This window comes from Trichoderma asperellum, chromosome 1 (genome assembly GCF_020647865.1).
Source record: "Trichoderma asperellum chromosome 1, complete sequence".
NCBI classification, from domain to species: domain Eukaryota; kingdom Fungi; phylum Ascomycota; class Sordariomycetes; order Hypocreales; family Hypocreaceae; genus Trichoderma; species Trichoderma asperellum.
Window position 1 is genome coordinate 4,290,942 of NC_089415.1, and position 26,660 is coordinate 4,317,601.

Here is a 26,660-nt window from a genome sequence, read left to right on the forward strand (position 1 = left end):
TTTAATTACTTTACTTTTATTAAACCTACTATAATTATTAATTAATATAATTTAATATTTTTTTTTATTATAGCTTATAATATAAAATAGTTTATAAATATTAATATAAATTATATTTTTTATATACTTAATTTATTATAGTTTATTATAATATACTTTTTTTTTTTTTTATAAGCAGGGCTTATAAAAATAATATTCTTAAGCTATATTTATTTTATTAATTATATCTTTAAGTTAAATAAAGTTATTATTATTTAAATAATTTATTTAATTATACTATAGTTTAAGCTTTAGGTTTATAAAATATAAAATAAATACTTATATAAAAAATATATTTATTTAAAAAATAAAAAAGTTTTTAAAGTATTTTATAAAAAGCTTAATATTATTTTTTTAATAACCTAGCTATTTTAAAATATTATTATTTTTTCTTTAAGATTAAGTAATTAAATAATTAAAAGTAAATTAAAATTTAATTTTAATATAAATAATATATTAAAAAATATAATTATAGCTAATATAGTTTTACTAATATATTTATAAACTATTATATTAATATTTTTAACTTTAATTTTTAAATTTTTTATATTATTAAGCTTGCTGCTATAAGGTTTTAATAACTTAAAAATAAATTTACTTTTTTTATATATAATATATTAGCTGCAGCTAAAGTTAAAGATTTAAATAATATTAAAAAAGTATTTTATTATATTTAAAAGTTATTATAAAGTTTTATTTTAATATAGTTTATATTTATAAAACATAATATTAAAGCTTTTTAGGTTTTTTATTTTATATTTAAGCTTTACTATTAGCTGGCTTTAGTTTTATAATATTTATTTAATTACTGGTTTTTTTTTAAAATATAAATCCCAGCAGCTATTTTTAATATAGCCTGTTTTACTATAATATATATATTATTTTATTTATATTATTATTAAATTTTTATTAATAAAAGTAGATTTTTTTTTAACTAATAAAACTTAAATATTAAATATATTACTTTTTTATTATACTTCCTTTACTTTAATACTTTATATTATATTATTTAAAGTTAAAAAAGCTTTTATACTATAGCTAGTTTAAAAGTTTATATATTAAATTAAATATTATTCCCTTAGGCTGTTAATAAACTTTAAAATAAAGTAGCTATTTAATAACTTATATTTACTCTTTACCTACAGGAACTTCTTTTATATAGTTTTAATTTTTTATATAAACTCTTAAGTTAATTTTAATATTAAAAAAGAATATTTTTTTTATTCCTTATATACTATTGTTAGAATGCTTGGATTGGTTAATTAGAGTATATAATAGAGGTTATAAAAAGCCTTATATTAGTATAAAGGAAAATACTGCGTTAGCCTATGTAAATAGCTATATTTACTAATAAATAAAAAAACTACTTTATTAAGCGTTATAGCTAGGCTTAAATAAGCCTAGTAGCTTTATAGCCTATATTATATTAAATAAAAAAAAGGCTGTATTTTAATATACCCTTTATTTAATAAGGCTATTATAAATACTTTATTAAATACTATAGCTTTATTCTTTAATATTATAGCATTTAAAGCTTTTTTTAAATACTTAACTAAGTATTTTATAAAGGCCTTAAGTACTGCTTTAAGCACTTTATTATTATAGTAAATTACTATAATATTAACTATAAAGTAAAATATATTTTTATTATTAATTTAATTAATAATAATAATAAAAGTTTACTTTTTTAAGCTTTATAAAGGGCTTTAAAAGCTTAAAAAAATAAATAATAATAAAGTATTTATAATTATAAATACCTTTTTCCTTTCTTTTTTTATAGATTTTATTATAATAGCCCTTTAAAAAAAAAAAGCGCTTTATTACTTAAGTTATAAATATAAATAGCTTTATGCTTCCTTAAGCTTTTAAACACTAGAATAATATTAATTTAAGCTTTTTAGGCCTTTTTTAAGTATACTATAGCTATTGCTGCTGCTTAGCGCACTAGTTATACTAGACTTAAGTCTTTAACCCTTTTATTAAAGCTAGCCCCCTTTTCTCCTCCTCCTATAGCTTTATTGCTTTTTTTAGCTTCTTTATCCTTAAAGCCTCTTTTTTTTTTTCTTTTTTCTTTAATGCTACTGCTATTATTTATATAAGTTATATTTATAATAGCTTTAAGTTAAGCTTTTAATAAATTATTAAATATTAAATAAAGTATATAAGTTAATTAAGCTTTTGTAAATATATTTAATCCTTTAGGCTTTATAGCCTTAGCCTTACTGCCCTTAGCCTTACTGCCGCTGCCTTAGGCTTTAAGTAAGCTTTTTTACTTTAATTACCTGCGCTTTACTATTATTAGTAAAAGTAAATTCTTATAATATATACTAGCCTTAGGCTGTTTTTATTAATATATTTAATATACTTTTTAAAAGCATGCCTGCTGCCTTATATAAGTTTATTCTTTTACTTACTTAAGCTTTTATTAAGCTTTATTATATTTACTTAAGCATTTAATAGCTAATATACTGCTTATAGCCACCCTCTTTTACACCCCCTTGCCTAGGTATTTATATTAGCTTACTTTAATAATAAAAAAGTATATAGCACTTACTTACTGTAGTTATATACTTATATTAATATATATATAGCTTTAGAAGCAGTGCCAGCAGGCGCTGCAGCTTTAATTAAAGCTAATTAATAAAAATAATTAGCTTTTTTTAGCCAAGGCTGAGATAGGCGTAGTAATGACCCGCGCGCAGGCGCGTAAAGCTTGGGTGAGCTTGGGGGAGTTTTTGCTGGCTGATGTTGAGGAGTGAGGCGCTGGTCGCCGGGCTTATAACTGTTGGAACGCTTGGATTGGTTAATTAAAGCATACGATAGAGGTTATAAAGAGCCTTGTATTGGTACAAAGGAAAATGCAGCATTGGCCTATGTAAATAGCTATACTTGCTGATAAATGAAAGGACTGCTTTACTAAGTGTTGCAGCTAGGCTTGAATAAGCCTAGCAGCTTTATAACCTGTATTATATTAAGCAGGAAAAAGGCTGCATTCCAACAACTATTTAAAGTACTTTAAGTCTAGATTTATAAAATTTTAATTTTATATAAAAAAAGACAATAATATTTTCTTTTATTATTAAATTATTTATTATAATAAAAAATATAATAATAATAATTTTAATATATTATTATTATTAAATTATTTATTATAATAAAAAATATAATATTAATAATCTTAATATATTATTATTATTTAATTTTTTATATATATAGTTAAATATTTAAAACTTTTTTTACTATTATATAATAGCTTAATAAATCTTTAGTATTAATAAAATCTATTATAAGTTTTATTTATTTTTAAATTAAATAATTTTCTTTTTTAACTTTAAAAGTAAAAAACTTAAAGTATTAATATTAATAAGTTATATAATTAATTTTACTATAGCTTAACTATAGATTATAATATTATTTTTAATATTACTATTTTATTATAATATATTATAAATAAGTTTTTAAAAATATTTTAATAATATTTATATTTTATAATTATAAATATTAATATTAAAGGTAAAAAAATATTTATTATTTTATTATTTTTAAAATCTTCATTTATAAATACTAAAGTTTATTATTATTTTATATTAAAACTTCTTTTACCTTTAAATTAATTTTCTTTTTTTTAATTTTCCTTAAGTATTTATTTATTCCTTTAAAAAAGCAGCTAGGGTTTTAGTCTTATAATTAAGTTATTTAATAATATTAATTATATTTTATAATAGTTAAACCCTTTTAAATTAGTTAACTTATATTTATTAAATATTTTATATTTTATTTTAAATATACTATATTTTAATTTAAATATACTAAAACTAATATAATTAATTATTAGTTAATTTAATAGTTTTAGTATTTAATAATTTTAATAAAAGCTAGGCTTATAACTTAATAAAGTATATGCTTAATTAACTGTAATTTCTATGCTATTACTAGCAGGGCGTAAGCCTTTTATTTATGCCTAGTAGCTAGATAGACCCCTGAGTACCTAGGTACTGATACTTCCTAGGTTAGTGCCCCTATTTTCAATAAATATTATAAATCCTCCTGCTGTTTTTTTATAAAAGACTTTAATAGTTTTTTAAATAATATTAATTTTCAATATTTTTATTTATATATTATAAGCATTTTATTATATTATAATCTTTAAATTTTTTTTATTAATAATTTAATTTTACTTTTTTTACTTTTTTTACTTATACTAGTCCTATAGTTGTCTTAATTTATATAACCTTCTCCTTTTATCTAACTTTTTTTACACCTTCTGTTAAAGAATAGGTGTAAAATACAGCAAAAACCTTAATATATACTATATATAAAAATCTATTCTTAAGGCTATATTAGCTATATAAAAAAGAAGAGGTAAATAAAGTAAAATTTTAAAAAAAGTTATAACTTTAAAAATAACTTACTATATTATTTTATTAAATATTAAAAAAGCTAGTAAAAATATAATTTTATTGCCGGCGCTATAATAAAAGGGCAAGATTAATATTAAAGGCAGAGAAAGTCTTTAAGCCGCTTAAGGCGCCCCATAGGTATACAGGATCCCATGTGTTTAATTTTCACAGGTCCTATATAACTTATATTAACAATCCAATACTAGCTAGTTATCTTAAATATATATAAATTATATTATTATTTTAAAGTTATTTAATACTTTTATAAATATTACTTTATTAATTTATTTATATATATATCTTTTTATTAATAATTATTTTTTTATTAAACTAGTTTATATATATTATTATTTTTTCTTTAATTTAGTCTTTTTATAAATATAAAGTTATATAATATTTACTTATTTATTTATAATTTAAATATTAATTATATATTACTTTAAAATATTATAATAATAAACCTATAGCTTTATAATATAATTAATTTATTTTTATACTTTTAATAAATTAATTATTATATTAAATTTATTTTAAAGTTATAAATTATTAATATATAACTTTAAAAGTATTAAATTATGCCTTTTATATTTAATTTATAGCTTTTATTAACTTTATTAATTTAATTAGCTTAATTAATAAATTTAATAATTTAATTATATATAGTTTTATAGGTTTTATTATTATAAGTATTTATATTAGCTATATTTATATTATAATAATTAAATTTAAAAGCTTTTTATATTTTAATAAATAATTTTTTAATAATTTAATATATTTAATTTAATAATATTTAATATATTAAAATACTATTTTTTTTTTACTTTTTTATATATTTAAATATATTTAACTTTTATTAAATATTTAATTAAAAAATATTAAATTTCTTTAATAATTTTAAATCTTTAACTATATTAGGCTTAATTAAATAAATTAACTTTTTAAAGCGCTAAAGATATTAATATAAATAAAAATATAATAATAAAAGAATTTATTTTTATTTTTATAAAATTTATAATTAATAAATATAAGGTAATTTAAAAAATTATATAAATAATTTAATATAAATAACTAAAAATAAAAAAAAAAAATTTATAAATATTATTATTTTTTAACTTTATATAATACTTTATATAAAACCTAGCTATATATATTTAAATATAAGTTATTTAAAAGTTTAATTAATATTTTAATTTATTATTTAATTTAATTTATTTATAACTTTAATAATTAATTAAGTAATATTTACTATATAGCTTATTATATTTTAAAAAAAATTTAATATAAATTTCTTAAGGTAAAATTTAAATAGTAAATAAATACCTTTAATATAAAATATAACTATATTATTAAAATATATATATTAATTAACCTAGGCTTTAATAAACTTTTTTTTATATAACTTAAGCTATTATATTTTAATATAAATAACTTTTTTTATATAATATAAAATATATTACTTTTTAAATTTTATAATTTATTTTTTAAAATTCTTTTTTAAATAAAGAGTTTATAATAAAAAACTAAAATTAATAAAATATATTTTAATTTTTAAATTTTAATTTTTTTATTATTATTATATTTTTTAATAAAGTAATTAAATACTTTTATAAAATAAAAATTAATTAATAATATTATAAAACTATTTTATTAATATATTAAATATAAAATAATAACTGTATTAATAAAAATATTAGTTTTATAGTATTTATATAAATAATATAATAATTAATTAATATTATAAATAAATATTTTATATTATAGATTTTATAAATAAATTAAAATTCATTTAATACTTAAAAATAATTTTCTTTTGCTTTTTTATTAAAAAATATAAATATAATATTTATTAATAATAATTATATAATTTAATAATAATAAATTAAAATATATTTAAATATATTTTAATAAATTTAAATAAATAAAAAAAATAATAATTATATAATTATTATTAAATTATATAATTATTATTATTAAATTATATAATTATTATTATTAAATTATATAATTATTATTATTAAATTATATAATTATTATTATTAAATTATATTTAATTTTAAAATCCTCTATTATTTAATTAATTAATTAAAGTATAAATTAAACTTTACTTTTTATATATCTTTTATTTACTATATATACTATAATTATAAATATTTTACTATATTAAAAGACTATTATTATTTTAATATAAATAAATTTAAATATTTTTTAAAGCTATATTAACTTTTATTAGTTTTTTAAAATTTAAATTTTATTCTGCCTTAAGCTTATAAAAAATTAAATAAATAAATATAAATTTAATAAATAATTATATATTAAAAACTATTTATTTTAATAATATTATATATTTTAAACTATATTATTTAAAGACTTTTTTATATATATTAAAAATTAATAATTAATTTTATATATAAAAGTTATATATACTTTTTAAAAATACTTAAAGACTATTAAAATTAATTATATATATATATAATAATATATTTATTACTTTTTTCCTTTATTAATTTACCTATTATAAATATATAGCTTTAATCTATTACTTAAGTATTAATAAACTTAAATAACTTTTTATATAAATTATATTATTATTTTAAAAAATAATTATTAAAAAAATAATTATAATAAAAGTATTATATAAAAAGTTAAAGTTAAATTTAAATATAAAAATATAAAAAATTATATATATAACTTTTTATATTTATTTTATATTTTTATTATTATTTTTATTAACTAAGGTTATAATAATTAAATAATAAATCTTATATATATTAATTATAAATTATATAATTTAATTTAAATATATATTTTAATATAATATTATTATAAAGTATTATTAAAATTAAATTACCTATAGGTTATATACCCCTTTTTTTACCTAGGCTTTTTTCTTTTTAATATTATTATTATTTTTTTTATTATATTTTTTTTTATATAATAGTTTTATTATTATAGTATTTTTAAATTTAATAAATTTTAATAAAAAAATATATATTTTATTAATAATTAAAGATATAAAAAATAATATTTTATAAAAAAAAGTTATTAAATAATAAAAAATTTTATAATTAATATTTTATTACTGCTTTACTAATAGCTAAAATATAAAAAAAGTAAATAAATAAAAGTAATAGCTTTTTAATAAATAAAAAATATACTTTATTAATTAAATTTATATTTAATAATACTTAAGCATTATATTTATTTATATATTAATAAATTAAAGAATTTATAGAAAAAGTTTTTAAAATAAATAATAATAATTAATTATTTAAAAAAAAGTAAATAAAAGGTTTTATATATAAAAATCCTAAAGTTAAAAATAATAAAAGCAAGCCTATTAATTTTAAATATATAAATAAAACTATATTTAATAATCTTAAGGATTTTATTTAATATTTTTATATATCTTTAATAGCAGAGATTTTATTTAAATATTAATATAATATAAATAAAACTAATATTCTAAAAGACTATAAAGATAATAGTTTAGTATTTAATAGCGCTAAAATAAGCTATATAATAAAGCAGTAACTTAAGTTATATTATTAAATTATAATTATTAAGTATATTTTAATAATTAAAAAAGCCTTTATACTGCTAGTTATTATTTAAAGCTTAAATAATTAAAATTAATAGTTTTTATTAAAAGTTAATTTTTTTATTAATTAAATATTTAAAGTATTAAAAAAAAAAGTAAATAAATAAAGCTATTATTTTTAAATAGCTATAGAAGATTTATATTTTTTAAATAATATTAAAAAAATTATTAAATTAATTATTTATTATTAATAATTATAAATATTATTATTTTAATAATTTCTTATATAAATACTATAAAAATAATATTTATTTATTATTCCTACTGCTATATATATTTTATATTCTTTAATTTTTTATTATATTAATTTTTTTAATAAAAAAAATTATAATAAAACTTTTATTAAATATTTTAACTTTAAAAAGTTTATATTAAAAAATAAAATAATTTTCTTTTATTATTATTATAAAGCTAAAAAGCTTAAAATAAAAAGAATATTATATATAGTTAAAAAATATTAAGTCTATAGCTAATTAATTTAATAAAGTTATTAAAAAGTAGGTTACTTATGCTTAAAAAAGAAAAGCCTAGAGTAATATTACTGCTAATAAAGTTATTTTTTATTACTTTAATTACTTTAATATAATTATAAAAAATCTAAAAGGCAGTTAAATTAATTAATATTATTAATCTAGTTATTTAAAAATTACTTTAGTAAATTAAAAATTACTTTAGTAAATTAAAAATTACTTTAGTAAATTAAAAATTATATAGATTATTAAAATAAATAGCTAAAAGAGGCTAATATTATAATTTAAAAGCAGCAGTATAAAATTAAAGTATTAAAATTAAAAAAAAAATACAAAGTTAATAAAAATTTAAATAAGTAATTTATTAAAATTAAGAGTATTGCTATTCAGGCAGTAGATTTTTATTATTTAAGCAATATTCCCACCTAGCCTAGCCTATTTTAACTAAGCTTAGCAGCGCCTAAGCTAGCTTACTAAAAGACAGTATAATATACTAAAATATATAAAATTTACTATAAAAAAATACTGCTGCTTTATTTAATTTAATTATAGCTGCCTAAATTAATTAAAATTACTTAAATTAATAAAGGTTATTTAATTTAATAAAGGCTAATTAATTTAATAAAGGTTATTTAATTTAATAAAGGTTATTTAATTTAATAAAGGTTAATAAAATTATTTAAGGTTATTTTATTTAACTAAAGCTGCTTAATTTAACTGCAGTTAATTAATATAATTAAAATTAATAAGGCTAATAAAGTTATTTAAAATTACCTATATTAATTAAAACTGCCTAAGTTAATTAAAGGCGCCTGTATTTATTATAGTTAACTGGCTTAATTAAGGTTAATAGGATTATTTAAAGCTACTTATATTAATATAAATTACTTAAATTAATTATAGTTAACTAGTTAATTAAAGGTATAATAGCTTTAAATTATACCTTCTAGCTAATTATATACTATTTTAGCTTTTATAATTTAATATTATATTTTAATATAAAAAGCTAGGCTATATTAGGCTAGGCTAGGTAGGAATACTGCTTAAATAGTAAAATCTACTGCCTAAATAATAATACTTAAAATTAAAAATATAATATAAAAAAGAAAAAAGTTTAAAAAATAACTATAACTATAGAAAATATTAAAGTCTATAACAGTAGTTAATTTTTAAAACTTTTATTATATATAGTAATTAAAGTAAAAAAATAAATAAAAAATACAGGCGCTTTATAATATTATATTATAATTTTTTTTTTTTTTATTTATTTTAGGGCTTTCTTAAACTTAAGTAGGTAAAGAAGAGGGTAGGCGAGGAAGTAAAATTAACTCTTTTTAATTTAAGTAGGCGAAGAAGTAGGTAAAGAAGTAAAATTTAAATGCTTTAAATTTAAACCTTTTTAAATTTAAACTTTTTAAATTTAAATAAGTAAAAAAAGGGGTAGATAAAGAAGTAAAATTAACTTTTTTTAATTTAAGTAAAAAAGTAAATAAAAAAATAAAATTTAAATACTTTAAATTTAAACCTTTTTAAATTTAAATTTTTTAAATTTAAATAAATAAAAAAAGAGATAAAGAATTTAATAATTTAAAAAGTATATATAATTAATAAATAATATTAATATAATAAAATAACTAAAGTAATAATAAAAATAATATTTTTTTTTAATATTAATATTTATTATTTAAAAATATATTTAATAATAATTTTTTATACTTTATAAACTTTTTTATAAATAATAATATTATTATTATTATTATTATTATTATTTTTATTTTTTAAAAGTTTAAATATTAAATTATTATTATTAAATATATTAAATAAAAAATATAAAGCTATATAATATTAATTTATTGCCTTTTATTATTAATATATATATAAAGTATAAAAAATTAAAAAAAAAATTACTTTTTTTTTATTTTCTTTAATAATATAAATTATTTTTTATATAAATAATATTAATTAAAAATAACTATAATATAAGATTAATTAAAAGTAATATAATAAAGCAAAAGTATATATATTAAAGAAAGTAGTTATAATTATTATTAATATATTACTAGTATTAATTAATATAGTTAATTAAATTTATATATTAATTAAAAAATATAATTCTGCTTATAATTATATTTTAAATATATTTTTTATATAAATTTTTTAATTTAATAAAAGATATTTTAAATAAAAAGCTTATATTTTTATACTTTAAAGCTTATATTATTATTATTTTTTTTAACTTTTTTAAAAAGAAAATTAATAAAAAAAAGTAAATAAAAATAAAAAAAGTAAAAGAAAAACTATATTATTAATAAAAGCCCTGGCCTTGCCTTTACTTTTATTTTTAAAAGTAATAAATTTAAAAATTATAATAATAATATTAATAATATTAATAATAATAGTAATAATAATAATAATTATAATAATATAAAAAAAAAAAAAAAGTAAAAAATTTATATTTTATTTTTATTTTTTATATATATATATATATATACTTAATATTTAATATTATTTAAATACATATTTATAAAGTAATTATGTATTTTAATTATATTATAAAGTAATAAATATATAGCTATATAAATATAAAGTTAAGTAGGAAACTATATAAAAAGAAAATATTAAAGATTTTATTATTTAATAAAAAAGTAATTTTATTATAGCTTTAATCCTTTAAGCTTATATATATATATATATATTTTAAATAATATATATATAATTTTAATAATTTATTTTATTTATTTTAGTATATTTTTTTTTATAGTTACTCTTTTACTTTAAAATAATTATTTTTTTATTATATTCCCTTTCTTTTTTTTATTATTTACTAGCCTTCTTAAGATTATTAAGATTATTAAAATTATTAAAATTATTCTATCCTTTAGTATTATATAAAAAGCTTAAAAAAGTATATTTTATATAAATTAAATAAATAACCTTAAGCTTACTTTTTTATTTAAATAATAAATCTTTATAATAAATAAAGCAGATTTATTAAATTAACAGGATTAAGAATATTATTATATATATAAATACTATTATAATATATTATAGTATAAAAGCTTAATTATTTATTAAATTTATTAAAATATTATAGCTAAAATATATAATAATTATTTATATATAATATTAATTATTAAATAATATAATATATAAAAAAATAATTAAAACTATAAAATAAAAACTTTATATATAAAAGCTTTATTATACTATAGGCTAAATTATTAAACTTTAGTTATTTAATTTATAATATTTAACTATTATATAAAAAAAAGCATAAAGCTTTTTTTTTTAATTATAATAATATTTTAAAAGGGCAGGATTATAAAGTTAAATAACTTACTATAATATAGTATTACTGCTTTAGTTATTTTATTAAATATTTTATATATAAAAGGTAGTTATATATATACTTAATATAATAGCTAAGGGCTACTACCCCCTTTAAACTATTAAATTAAGCTTAATATTTAATATTTAACTATTAATAAAAAAAAAAAAATAAGCCTATAAAGCATTATTTTAAAAAAAAATATTATTATAAAAAAAATAAAAATAAAGTAATAAAAGGGGCTTTTATATATAAATTAAAGCTATTTATATGTATTTAAAATAACTAGCTAGTACTAGATTGCTAATATAAGTTATATAAGACCTGTAAAAATTAAATATACAGGATCTTATATACCTATAAGGCGCTGCTATAACCTTTTTCTTTTATTTAACTTTTTTATACCTTTTATTAAAGAATAGGTGTAAAATATAGTAAAAACCTTAATATATACTATAAATAATAATCTATTTTTAAGGCTATATTAGCTATATAAGGAAGAAGAGGTAGATAAGGCAGGATTTTAAAGAGAGTTATAACTTTAAAAATAACTTACTTTACTATTTTATTAAATATTAAAAAAGCTAGTAAAAATATAATTTTATTATTAGCACTATAATAAAAAAGCAAGACTAATACTAAAGGTAAAGAAAGTCTTTAGGTTATTTAAGAGAAGCTTATTTAAAATATTTTAAACTTTTTTATTTAAGTAGCTACTATATTAATAGCTATTAAGGATATTATTAATAATATATAAAAAAAACTTTAAGCTAAAGAATAAATATTTAAAGCTTTTTATAAAAGCTTTAATAAATTATTAGCCTGTTTATAAGTAAATATAAATTAAATTTTATAAAAAACTTTATTAATTATTTTATTAATTATTAATATAATAACTTAAAAAATAAAAAATTAAATAAAAATAATAAAACTTATATATAAATAATAAAGATTAAATTACTTAAAAAATAAATAATAGTATTAAATATTAATAAAGCTAATAATCTTTATATAATTAAAAAGCTTAAGTAAAGTAAGTAAAAAAATAAAGCTATTAAAAATAAATAAATTTTTATTTATTTTTTAATTAAAAAAAAAATAAATAACTATAACTTTTATATTTATATTATAAAAATACTTAATATTATATTTATTAATATATTAATAATAGTTTTAATTAAGTTAAAATAGGCTATTTAATTAGCTAATAAAAATATTTAATAAAAAGTATTTAAAAAATAAAATAAGCTTATTAAAGCACTAAAGGCTATAAATTTAAAAATATTTATTATATAATATATTTATATAGTTTATAATATAAAGTACTTTATTTTTTATTAAAAAAATAAAATTAAAAATATTATTTAAGTAATTAAAAATAAAGCTTATATTTAAATATTACTAAAATTAATTAATATATATTTAATAAAAAAAAAAAAATAATAACCTTTACTATAGCCTTTTTATTTTTTTTTATAGTTAATAAAAAAGTTTTAAAAATTATTTAATATTTTTATATTAATATTACTTTTAATAAAAAATTTAATATTAAAATAATATAAAATTTATTAAAATTATTATAACTTATATAAATATATATAAAAATAATATTATAATAAATATAATAAAGTTATATATATTAAAGTATATTAATATAAGTAATATATAAATTACTTAAGATTATATAAGTTTTTAAATAATAAATATTTAATTAAATTTAAAAAAGTTAATAAATAATTAAAGTAATTAATTAAAAAAAAAATAAAAAAAGTTAAAATAATAATACTAAAGCTTTATAAATTAAAATACTTAAACTTTACTTTAAATATAATAAAACTAGCTTTAAATAAAATAATCTATACTTTTACTAAAGTACTTTTTTAAAGTAATACTTTTACTTTAATATTATATAAAGAAAAGTAAATAAAAGAGAATATTATAATAAATTTAAAAGATAAAGAGATATAAAAGAGAGAGAATAAAAAGTTACTTTTTTTTTTTTTACCTTACCCCCCTTTATTTATAAATCCTTTAGCTTAATTTTTTTTTATTAATTAAAGCAGCCCTTTTTTTACTTTTAAAAAAAAATAAATTATAATAATTTTATTTAATAATTTTTAAAAAATTAAAAATTATTAAGCTTTTTTAAATAAATATTAAAAAATATAATAAATATTATTATATAGCTTTATAACTAGCTAGTATATATAACTATAATATTATATTTATATAAAAACTATATACTTTTATTAAAAAATATAAAAATATAATAATTTATTAATTAAAATATATTATTTATTTATTAATATAAATATAAATAAATTAAAATAATAAACTAAAGGTATTAATATATATTTAAAAAAAATAATTATATTATTAAATAAACTTTTTTAATAATAAAAATATATTTAAAATTAAAATAAATAATATTATAAATATAATTAATATATATTAAGTATTTAAAAAGCAGGGATTAATATTATAAATTTAATAATAAATATTTATTAAATAAATAATTATTAAAGAAGATTTTAATACTACTAGCTATAGCTAGTAAATAAATAAATTATAAAGCTTATAAAGACTATAGTTATTTAAATAAGCTAAAAAAAATAAACTTTATTTACTTAATAAATAAAATACTTTAATATATTAAATTAAAAATATTTTAAATTTAATATTTATTAATATACTTAAAGCTATAGTTATAATTAAAAATTATTTAACTATTAAAAGTAATTACTTTATTATATTAATAAAAATAATATTAAATTTACTAAAATAATTTAATAAAGATAAATATATAATTATTAATAAATAAAAAAAAAATACTTTATTAAAACTATTAATATAGTTATATATATATTTTTAATATAAGTTATATATTATAAAAAATATAAATACTTTAATATAGTAAATTAAAAATATAATTAAAAATAATATTAAAGCAGCTAAATATTAAAGAAATAATAAATATTAAATTAAACTATAGTAAAATAAAAAATATAATAAATTATATAAAAAACTTTAAGTAATGTAAATAAAACTGCTTATATAATATAATTATAAAGCTTAATAAGCTAGGCTAAGATTATATAAGGCAGTTAAAGCAGCAGTAAGGCTATATTTTTAAATACTAGCAGAGGAAATATAAAAATTAAGAGTATTGCTATTTAGGCAGTAGATTTTTATTATTTAGGCAGTATTCCCACCTAGCCTAGCCTAATATAGCCTAGGCTTATACAGCCCAGCTTTTTACACTAAATTACAGTATTAGGTTATAAAAGCTAAAACAGTATATAGTTAGTTAAAAGGTGTAATTTAAAGCTATTGCAACTTTAACCAACCGGCTGACTGCAAGTAATTTAGGTAACCTTCATTAATGCAGGTAGCTTTAAATAATCCCATTAACCTTAATTAAGCCAGTTAACTGCAATAAATGCAGGCGCCCTTAATTAACCTAGGCGGTCCTGATTAATGCAGGCAACTTTAAATAACCTCATTGGCCTTGTTAATCTTAATTACACTGGTTAACTGCAGTTAAACTAGGCGGCTTTAGTTAAACAAGGTAACCTTAAACAATCCTATTAACCTCTATTAAACTGGATGACCTCTATCAATCTAGGCGGCTATAATTAAACTAAATAAAGCAGCAGTATTCTTTTATAGTAAATTCTATATATCCTAGTGCATTACACTATCTTTTAATAGGCCGGCTTAGGCGCTGCTAAGCCTAGCTAAAATAGGCTAGGCCAGGTGGGAATACTGCCTAAATAGCAAAAATCTACTGCCCGAATAGCAATACTTAAAATTAATAGATATATTTTAAAAACTAAATTAATATAAACTTAAGTATAAGTTAGTATACCTGCTGCTGTAAATTAAAAATAAAATCTACTATATTATTAAAAATAAGGCCTATATAATATAAAAAGCATACTTAAAAAGAATAAATAACTTAAATAATATTTTTATAGATTATAATTATAAAATATTATAAAAGCAAGAACTTACTAAAGACTATTTAATTATTATAAAAGAAGTAATTAAATATATATATAAAGTAAATAATATTATATTTAATAAAGATAGTATTATTATAAAAATATTATAATTAATATAGTTAATATTAGGCTAGTATATTTAAAAACTATATTAAATATACTTAAATAAAGAATATTATCTAGCAGCCTTTAAAATTACTAAAATAGTTATAATTTTAAAATTAAAAAAAAAAATTTATAAATATAAAGTTTTAAAAATTAATTTTATTATTATTTTATATATTAAAAAAACTAAAAAAATTTATTATTAAAAAAATAATATTTATTATAGTTTTAAAAAGAGTTTTTTATTTAAATTAAATAAATATATTATTAAAATAATTAATTATTAATATTATTAGTGTTTTTATATATAATATAAAGTAAGTATTAGCTAAAAATCTAATAATAATATTAATTACTATAAATATTTAAAAAGCCTTTAATATAGTTTTTAAAAATAAATTAATAATATAATTAATATAATAAAGCTGGTTTAATAATATTATTAAATAAATAGCTTTTTTTATAATAAACTATATAATTTATATTATATTAAATAAATATACTTTAAATATATACCCCCTTAAATATAGGCTATTATAAGGCTTATTTATTTTATTAATTATATTTTTATTATATATTAAATCTTTAATAAAAACTAAATAATTAACCTGCAGATATAAATATATAAATAATATTAAGCTTCTGCTTATAGGCCTAACTTTTAAAAAAATAATATTTATAGCTATATAAATAATTAATAATTTAATTATAATAAAGTTATAATATATAATTATATTTAATTTAAAGAAGATAAAGATTATAAGCTTTTTAAAAAATAAAAATACTATATATATAATTTTATTAATTTTTTATAATAATAAAGCTAAAGTATAAAAAAAAGCTATAAAATAGCTAAAGGTTTAGTTAAATAAAAAACTATAGTTTAATATATATATATAAAAAAGGTAAACTACAGCAGTATAAATAGCTAGTTATTTATATAACCTCTATAATATAAAAAAAAAATTAAATTTAAAGGCAGTTTAAATTATAGTTATAGCAGGGGTATTGCCTTTTTTTTTATATAAAGCTAAAATTTAATACTTAAGAAAAAAAAAGCCTATATAAAATAAAAAAAAATTTACTAAAATAGGCTATAGAATTATAATAAAAATACTAAATTAAATAATCTAAAGTATTATAAAAGTAGCTTTTTTAATATAAAGAATAACCTTTACTTTTATTTTTTATAAAAAAGCTAAAATCCTATTAGTAAAAATATTAATAAAAAATATTAAATTATTAGCAGTAGTTAAATTAAAATAACTAAACCTAAAATATTCTTTTATAAAAAGACTTTAAAAAATACTTAATCTTTACTGCTTAAATTAATATATAAAACTATAATAATTATATAAAAGTATATTTAAAATAATATTAATTAAGCTACTACTAAAAAGCTATATAAAGCCTATTATAATATTTAATAAAAAAAAAGTAATAAAATCTTTTAATAAATAGCTTAAGTACCTCCTTTTTAAAAATATAATAATAAATTTAAATAAATTTAAGATTAAAAATAATATTAAATATAATTATATAGTATATTAAAATAGCTAAATAATAAAAAAAAAAGTATAAAAAGCTTTATTAAATAAAAGTAGTAAATAGTAAAATTTAAGGAGTACTTTAAATACTTAAAGCTGCTTTAGTATATAAATAAAGTAAGCTAATTAAAATAGTAAAAAGTAAAATATATATATATATTAATAATATATTTATTTTAATAAAGCTATATAATATATTATTTAATTTACTATAAAGTAATTATTTAATATTTTAATAACTTATAAGCTAGTAATAAATTATATTTATATAGTCTTTAAAATATATAAAGTTAAAGGGGAATAAAAAAGTAAATAAATTAATAAAACTTAAAATAAAATAAAAAAAGAATATTAAAGAACTATTTACTTTTATATATATTAAAAAAATAATAAAAAAAGCCTGTTTAAAGGTTTTTTAGTTTTAGTAATATAAAAATACACTAAATAGCTATTAAAGTTATTAACTTAAAGTATATTAAAAGTACCTTAAAGAATTAAAATTATTATATAAAAAACTATATAAACTTTTTATAGTAAAAACTAAGTATAAAGACTTTACAGCCTATTATATATAATTTAAGAGTCTTACTATTTAGACTGTAGAAGATTTCTATTTGGACTGTAGTAGCCCGTGCGATAGAATTTTCTATAGTATTAATTAATTTTAAGAATTAATTTAATAATAATAAAAATTTTAAAAAATATTTTAAAAAATAATATAATATTTTTTATTAAATAAACTATATAATATTTTTTTTATATTTATATAATTAAAAATAGCTATAATATTTAAGCTTAAAAAATTAAATTTTAAAATAAGATTTTTTTATTAGTTTTTTAATTTTATAAATTAATTTTTTTATATAAGGTTTTTATTTATATAAGTTATATAAAAAGTCTTAATATATTTATTTTAACTTATATATAGCTATTAAAATCTATAGTTAAAGTTTTTATAAGTTTATTAGCTTAATAATTAATTAAAATTAATATAAAAAAAAGAATTATATAAATTAAAAAAAGCTTTATTTATATATAATTTTTAAAGATTTTTTTATAGTTTATTTAACTATAATATACTTATATAAAAACCTTAGTGGTTTTAGAAAATTACAGTGCACGGGCCACTTAGCGCGGTGCACGGGCCACTACAGTCCAAATAGGAATCCTCTACGGTCTAAATAGGAGGACTTAATATTTATTAATATATTTAAAGCTATAGCTATAGTTAAAAATTATTTAATTATTTAAAGTAATTATTTTATTATATTAATAAAAATAATATTAAAATTACTAAAGTAATTTAATAAAAATAAATATATAGTTATTAATTAAAAAAAAGTACTTTATTAAAAAAACTATTATAATAATTATATATATATTTTTAATATAAATTATATATTATAAAAAATATAAATACTTTAGTATAATAAATTAAAAATATAATTAAAAATAATATTAAAGCAGCTAGATATTAAAAAAGTAATAAATATTAAGTTAAATAATAATAAAATATAAAATATAATAAATTATATAAAAAATTTTAAATAATATAAATAAAACTGCCTAGGCAATATAATTATAAAGCTTAATAAACTAGGCTAAGATTACATAAGGCAGTTAAGGCAGTAATAAAACTAGAGTATTATTATTTAGGCAGTAGGTTTTTATTATTTAGGCAGTATTTTCACCTAGCCTAGCCTATTTTAGCTAGGTTTAGCAGCACTTAAGCCAGCCTATTAAAAAATAATATAATATACTAAAATATATAGAATTTACTATAAAAAAATACTATTACTTTATTTAATTTAATTATAGCTGCTTAAATTAAGTACAATTATTTAAATTAATAAAGGTTATTTAGTTTAATAAAGGTTAATAGGATTATTTAAAGTTACTTTATTTAACTAAAGCTGCCTAGTTTAATTATAGTTAATTAATATAATTAAAATTAATAAAGCTAATAAGGTTATTTAAAATTACTTATATTAATTAAAACTGCTTAAGTTAATTAAAGGCATTTATATTTATTATAGTTAACTAGCTTAATTAAAGTTAATAGAATTATTTAAAGTTATTTATATTAATAAAAATTACTTAAATTAATTATAGTTAATTAATTAATTAAAGTTATAATAGCTTTAAATTATATCTTTTAATTAATTATATATTATTTTAGCTTTTATAATTTAATATAAAAAGCTAGGCTATATAAGCTTAAGCTATATTAAGCTAAGCTAGGTAAAAATACTGCCTAAATAATAAAAATCTACTGCCTAAATAGTAATACTTTAAAACTATATTTTTAAATATTAGCAGAAGAGATATAAAAATTAATAAATATATTTTAAAAGCTAGATTAATATAAACTTAAGTATAAGCTAGTATATTTACTGCTATAAATTAAAAACAGGATTTATTATATTATTAAAAATAAGGCCTATGTAATATAAAAAGTAAAGTATTGCTATTTAGGCAGTAGATTTTTACTATAAGTATTACTATTTGGGCAGTAGATTTTTACTATTTAAGCAGTATTTTAGCCTAACTAGGCTGTTTTTAGCTAGGTTTAGCAAGGCCTAGGCCAGCTTATTAAAATATAATATAATATACTAGAATATATAAAATTAATTATAAATAAATATTATAACTTTATATTATAATAATATAATTTTAAATTTTTATTAAAATTATAAAATAAATATTTTTTTTAAAGACTTTCTTAATAACTTTAATAATAATTTTATTTAAAGTATTGCTATTTAAGTAGTATATTTTTATTATTTAGGCAGTATGCCTACTTTATTAAGCTTAATCAGGCCTAGATTTATATAACCTATTTTTTTATATTAAATTATAATATAAAGTCCTAGCAGCTAAAACTATATATAAAGGCTAAATAATAGTTATTAAATATTATAATTAAAAATATAAAATAAAGCTATTATAACTATATTTTCTAGGGCTTTATTTATATTACTAAAATAACTTCTTTAACCTTTATAATAATATTTATAGCACTGCTTTTTTTTATAACTATAAAGCTTTAAATACCTTAAGTACTTAAGGCCTAGCTATAGCTATAGCTTTTTTATTTTTTTTTTTAATTTTTTTAGCCTTTATTACTTTTTATAATTTATAATTACTTTAGCTTTATTTATAAAGCTTTTTAATTAATAGCTTTAATTTTTATTATTATTTAAATATATTATATATTTAAAAATAATCTTTAATTATTTAATTAATTAAAAGTTAATAAAAAAAATATTATAATTAATTATAAGTTATAATTAATAAAAATTTTATTATTTTAAAATAATTTTAACTAGCTTTATAGATTTTTAATAATATTTAAGTTTTAAATTTAAAATAATAGTTTATTTAAATTTTAAAATATTAAATTAATAAACTTTATATAAAAAATTAAAAAAAAAATATTAAAAGTTTATTTAGCTATTAATATAAATAAATAACTTTTTTTATTAATAATACTTTTTTTAAAATTATTTTTTTTAATAAAATAATAAATATAAAGTAATATATATTATTATATAAAGTAATATAAAGTTATATATAGTAGTAGTATTTAATTTTTTTATAATAATTTTAATATAATAATATTATTAAATAAAAAAATTAATAATAATATAATTAATTTATATTAAAAATAATTTTAATTAAGCTTAATTAATATAATATTACTATAGTTTAATTTTTTATTTTATAATTATTTAAAAATAATTTTATTTTTTTTTATAATTATTTATATAAAGGCTTTATAAAAATAAAAAAAATTACTTATATTAATTAAAAAATATATTTTAATATTTTTATAAATTATTTTTATAAAATTATTTATTTTTTAATTAAAATTTTAATAATATTTAATATAATATTATAAAAATTAATTAATAATAAAAAACTATTTATTAATAAAATAATTAATAATAATTTTTTAATAATTATTATAAATAAAAAAAATTATATTTAAATTATTTTAAAGTTATTTTTTTTTAATATATATAATTTTATTTTAAGTTTTTTTAAAGTATTTTTTATTATAATTTTTTTTTATTATTAAAATTTATAATAGCTTTTAAAGTAATTTTTATAATTTTTAAAATAATAAATTTATTAATATTAAAATTAAATATTTTATTAAAATTATTATTTTTTTAATATAAAGTTATTTTAATATAAATATTTATATTAATATAATAAAAGTAAATTTATTATTATATATTTAAAAATATATATTTTAATATATTTTTTAATATTTTTTTTTTATTAATTATAATAATAAAAAATAAAAGAAATTTAAAATTATTATTAAAAATTATTTAAATAATTATATAATTAATTATAGCTTTTTTAATATTTTATTTTAATTAATTTAAAAATAAAGTTTATAATAAAATTTTAATTTATAATATTAATAATTTAAAAAAATTATATTTTAAATTTATTTATTTTATATATATTATTTAAGTTAAAAACTTTTAAAAAATACTTTTATATTATTTTATATTAAAAATAAATTTAAAAAACTATTTTAACTTTATAATTTTTATTATAATTAATAAAATAATAAAAATTATATTATTATAAAAAATTAATTTATTATTATATTAAAATAAAGTTATTAAACTTTAATTTTTAAATTATTTAATAATTATTATAAATATTTTTAAATTAAAAATAAAAAATATTTTTAATTTATAATTTTATAATTTTTTTTATTTTATAAATAAAAAAAATTTTATATTTTAATAATAATTTTTTAATTTTTTATTATTTTTTTATATAATAATAATAAATATTATATATTAATAAATTAAAAAAAATTTTATAATTATAATAATTTTTTAAAATATAAAAAGTATATTTTTAATTAATTTTTTTTAAAGTAAAAGCTATAATTTTAAATAAATAATTAATTTTATTTATTATTATTTTTTTAATATTTAAATTTTAAAATATTTAAAAAATATTATAATTATAAATTATTAAATAATATATTAAAAAAAATATATTATTAATATTAATTTTATTATTAAATAATTTTTTAATAATTATAATATTATTATTATAATAATAATATTATAGTAAATTAAAAAGTTTATTAAAAAAATTATATTATTATATTAATAATAATAAAAAATTTTTTTAAGCTAAAGCTTTTATAAAATTTATAATAACTTTAACTTTATTTTTAATTTTATTTTTAATATTTAAAATAACTTTATTTATAATATTTTTTTTATAAACTTTATTTTTAAAAGCATTAAAGAAATTAAATTTATTATTAATAGGTTAAAAGCTATTTTTAATATTATATAACTAAGCAGAATTATTATTAAAGTTATTAAAAAAGTTTTTAAAAGTTAATATATTTTTTATTATAATTTTAATAAAAATTTAAAATTATAATATTATAATATAAAGTTATAATATTTATTTATAATTAATTTTATATATTTTAATATATTATATTATATTTTAATAAGCTGGCCTAGGCTTTATTAAATCTAGCTAAAAAAGGCCTAGTTAGGTTAAAATATTACTTAAATAGTAAAAATACACTGCCTAAATAATAATACTTTTTATTTAATTATATAATATTAAAAATAGCCTTTAGTTTATTAATATTTTTAAAAATAAAGTTTATAAAAAAAATATTATAAATAAAGCTATTTTAAATATTAAAAATAAAATTAAAAATAAAATTAAAGTTATTATAAATTTTATAAAAACTTTAATTTAAAAAATCCTTTTATTATTATTAATATAATAATATAACTTTTTAATAAACTTTTTAATTTATTATAAAACTATTATTATAATTATAATATTATAATTATTAAAAAATTATTTAATAATAAAATTAATATTAATAATATAATTATTTTAACTTTTTATTTAATATTATATAATTATAATATTTATTAAGCTTTTTAAAATTTAAATATTAAAAAAATAATAATAAATAAAATTAATTATTTATTTAAAATTATAGTTTTTATTTTAAAAAAAGTTAATTAAAAATAAATTTTTTATATTTTAAAAAACTATTATAATTATAAAACTTTTTTTAATTTATTAATATATAATATTTATTATTATTATATAAAAAAATAATAAAAAATTAAAAAATTATTATTAAAATATAAAATTTTTTTTATTTATAAAATAAAAAAAATTATAAAATTATAAATTAAAAATATTTTTTATTTTTAATTTAAAAATATTTATAATAATTATTAAATAATTTAAAAATTAAAATTTAATAACTTTATTTTAATATAATAATAAATTAATTTTTTATAATAATATAACTTTTATTATTTTATTAATTATAATAAAAATTATAAAATTAAAGTAATTTTTTAAATTTATTTTTAATATAAAATAATATAAAAGTATTTTTTAAAAGTTTTTAATTTAAATAATATATATAAAATAAATAAATTTAAAATATATTTTTTTTAAATTATTAATATTATAAATTAAAACTTTATTATAAATTTTACTTTTAAATTAATTAAAATAAAATATTAAAAAAGCTATAATTAATTATATAATTATTTAAATAACTTTTAATAATAATTTTAAATTTTTTTTATTTTTTATTATTATAATTAATAAAAAAAAATATTAAAAAAAATATTAAAATATATATTTTTAAATATATAATAATAAATTTACTTTTATTATATTAATATAAATATTTATATTAAAATAACTTTATATTAAAAAAATAATAATTTTAATAAAATATTTAATTTTAATATTAATAAATTTATTACTTTAAAGGCTATAAAAATTATTTTAAAAATTATTATAAATTTTAATAATAAAAAAAAATTATAATAAAAAATATTTTAAAAAAGTTTAAAATAAAATTATATATATTAAAAAAAATTTTTTAAAATAACTTAAATATAGCTTTTTTTTATTTATAATAATTATTAAAAAGTTATTATTAATTATTTTATTAATAAATATTTTTTTATTATTAATTAATTTTTATAATATTATATTAAATATTATTAAAATTTTAATTAAAAAATAAATAATTTTATAAAAGTAATTTATAAAAATATTAAAATATATTTTTTAATTAATATAAATAATTTTTTTTACTTTTATAAAGCTTTTATATAAATAATTATAAAATAAAATAAAATTATTTTTAAATATTTATAAAGTAAAAGATTAAGCTATAGTAAAATTATATTAATTAAATTTAATTAAAATTCTTTTTAATATAAATTAATTATATTATTATTAATTTTTTTATTTAATAATATTATTATATTAAAGTTATTATAAAAAAAAATATTATTATTATATATAACTTTATATTATTTTATATAATAATATATAATACTTTATATTTATTATATTATTAAAAAAATAATTTTAAAAAAAATATTATTAATAAAAAAAATTATTTATTTATATTAATAATTAAATAAATTTTTAATATTTTTTTTATAATTTTTTATATAAAGTTTATTAATTTAATATTTTAAAATTTAAATAAATTATTATTTTAAATTTTAAATTTAAATATTATTAAAAATTTATAAAATTAATTAAAATTATTTTAAAATAATAAACTTTTTATTAATTATAATTTATAGCTAATTATAATACTTTTTTTATTAATTTTTAATTAATTAAATAATTAAAAATTATTTTTAAATATATAATATATTTAAATAATAATAAAAATTAAAGTTATTAATTAAAAAGCTTTATAAATAAAGCTAAAGTAATTATAAATTATAAAAAATAATAAAAGTTAAAGAAATTAAAAAAAAAAAAAAACTATAGTTAAGCTTTAAATATTTAAAATATTTAAAGTATTTAATATTTTATAATTATAAAAAAAAGTAATATTATAAATATTATTATAAAAATTAAAAAAGTTATTTTAATAATATAAATAAAACTTTAAAAAATATAATTATAATAGCTTTATTTTATATTTTTAGCTATAGTATTTAATAATTATTATTAAGTTTTTATATATAATTTTAGCTGCTAAAACTTTTTATTATAATTTAATATAAAAAAATAAATTAAAATTATTTAATAAAATATATATTTTTATAAAAAATAATAAATAAAGTATTTTTTTTAATATAATTAATTTAAACAGCTTTAGCTTATATAAAATATTAATATTTAAATATAAAAATTATAAAAGTATAGTTATAAATAAATAATAATTACTAAAGCTTTAAAAAAAAATTTATTAAAGTATTATAAAAATTTAAACTATAATTAATATAATTATAAATATAATATAATTATATTTATATACTTTTTATATTATTACTTTATTGTATTTATATAAATAATTATTAAATTAATTAATTATTAAATTAATATTTAAATATATAATATTTATATTATAATAAAAAAAATACTTTAATATTATATTTATATAAAAAAATATTTATAATACTTAAATATAAATTAATTATAAAAAGCTTAATAATTATATATTTATTATAATATTAATTAAGTTTTTTAATAAAAAATTTTTTTTATATTTTATTAAATAAATTAATAATAAGCTAAACTAGCTACTTAATTTTATTTAAATATTTTTTTATTATTTATAAATATAAAAATAATTTTTAAAAGTTTTAAATTTTAATAATATTTATAATATTAATTATTTTAAGCTTTTTTTATTTTAAGCTATTAATTAAACTTACTTTAGCTTAATATATAATATTATATAAAATATAATTAATAATAAAAAAAAGTTTTTTTTAATTTTTTATTAAAAATATATATTAATTTTTTAATTAATATTTTATTAAAAAGCCTAAGATTATTATTATTAATTTTAATAATTTAAGAAAAATTACCTTTAATAATTAATTTTTTAATATATAATAATAGCTTTATATATAATATATTTTTTTAAATATTATATTTAAGTTTAAGTAAAAATAAATAAAAATATAAAAAAATAATAGTAGCTTAAGTAATAATAATAATAAAAATACCCTTTTATAATTATAAATAAAGCTTAATATTATAAATAAATAATTTATTAATATTTTAATTAATAAAATTTTTTTTTATATTTATTAAAACATTTTACTTATATAAAAATATATACTTTATATTAAAATAAAAAAAATTT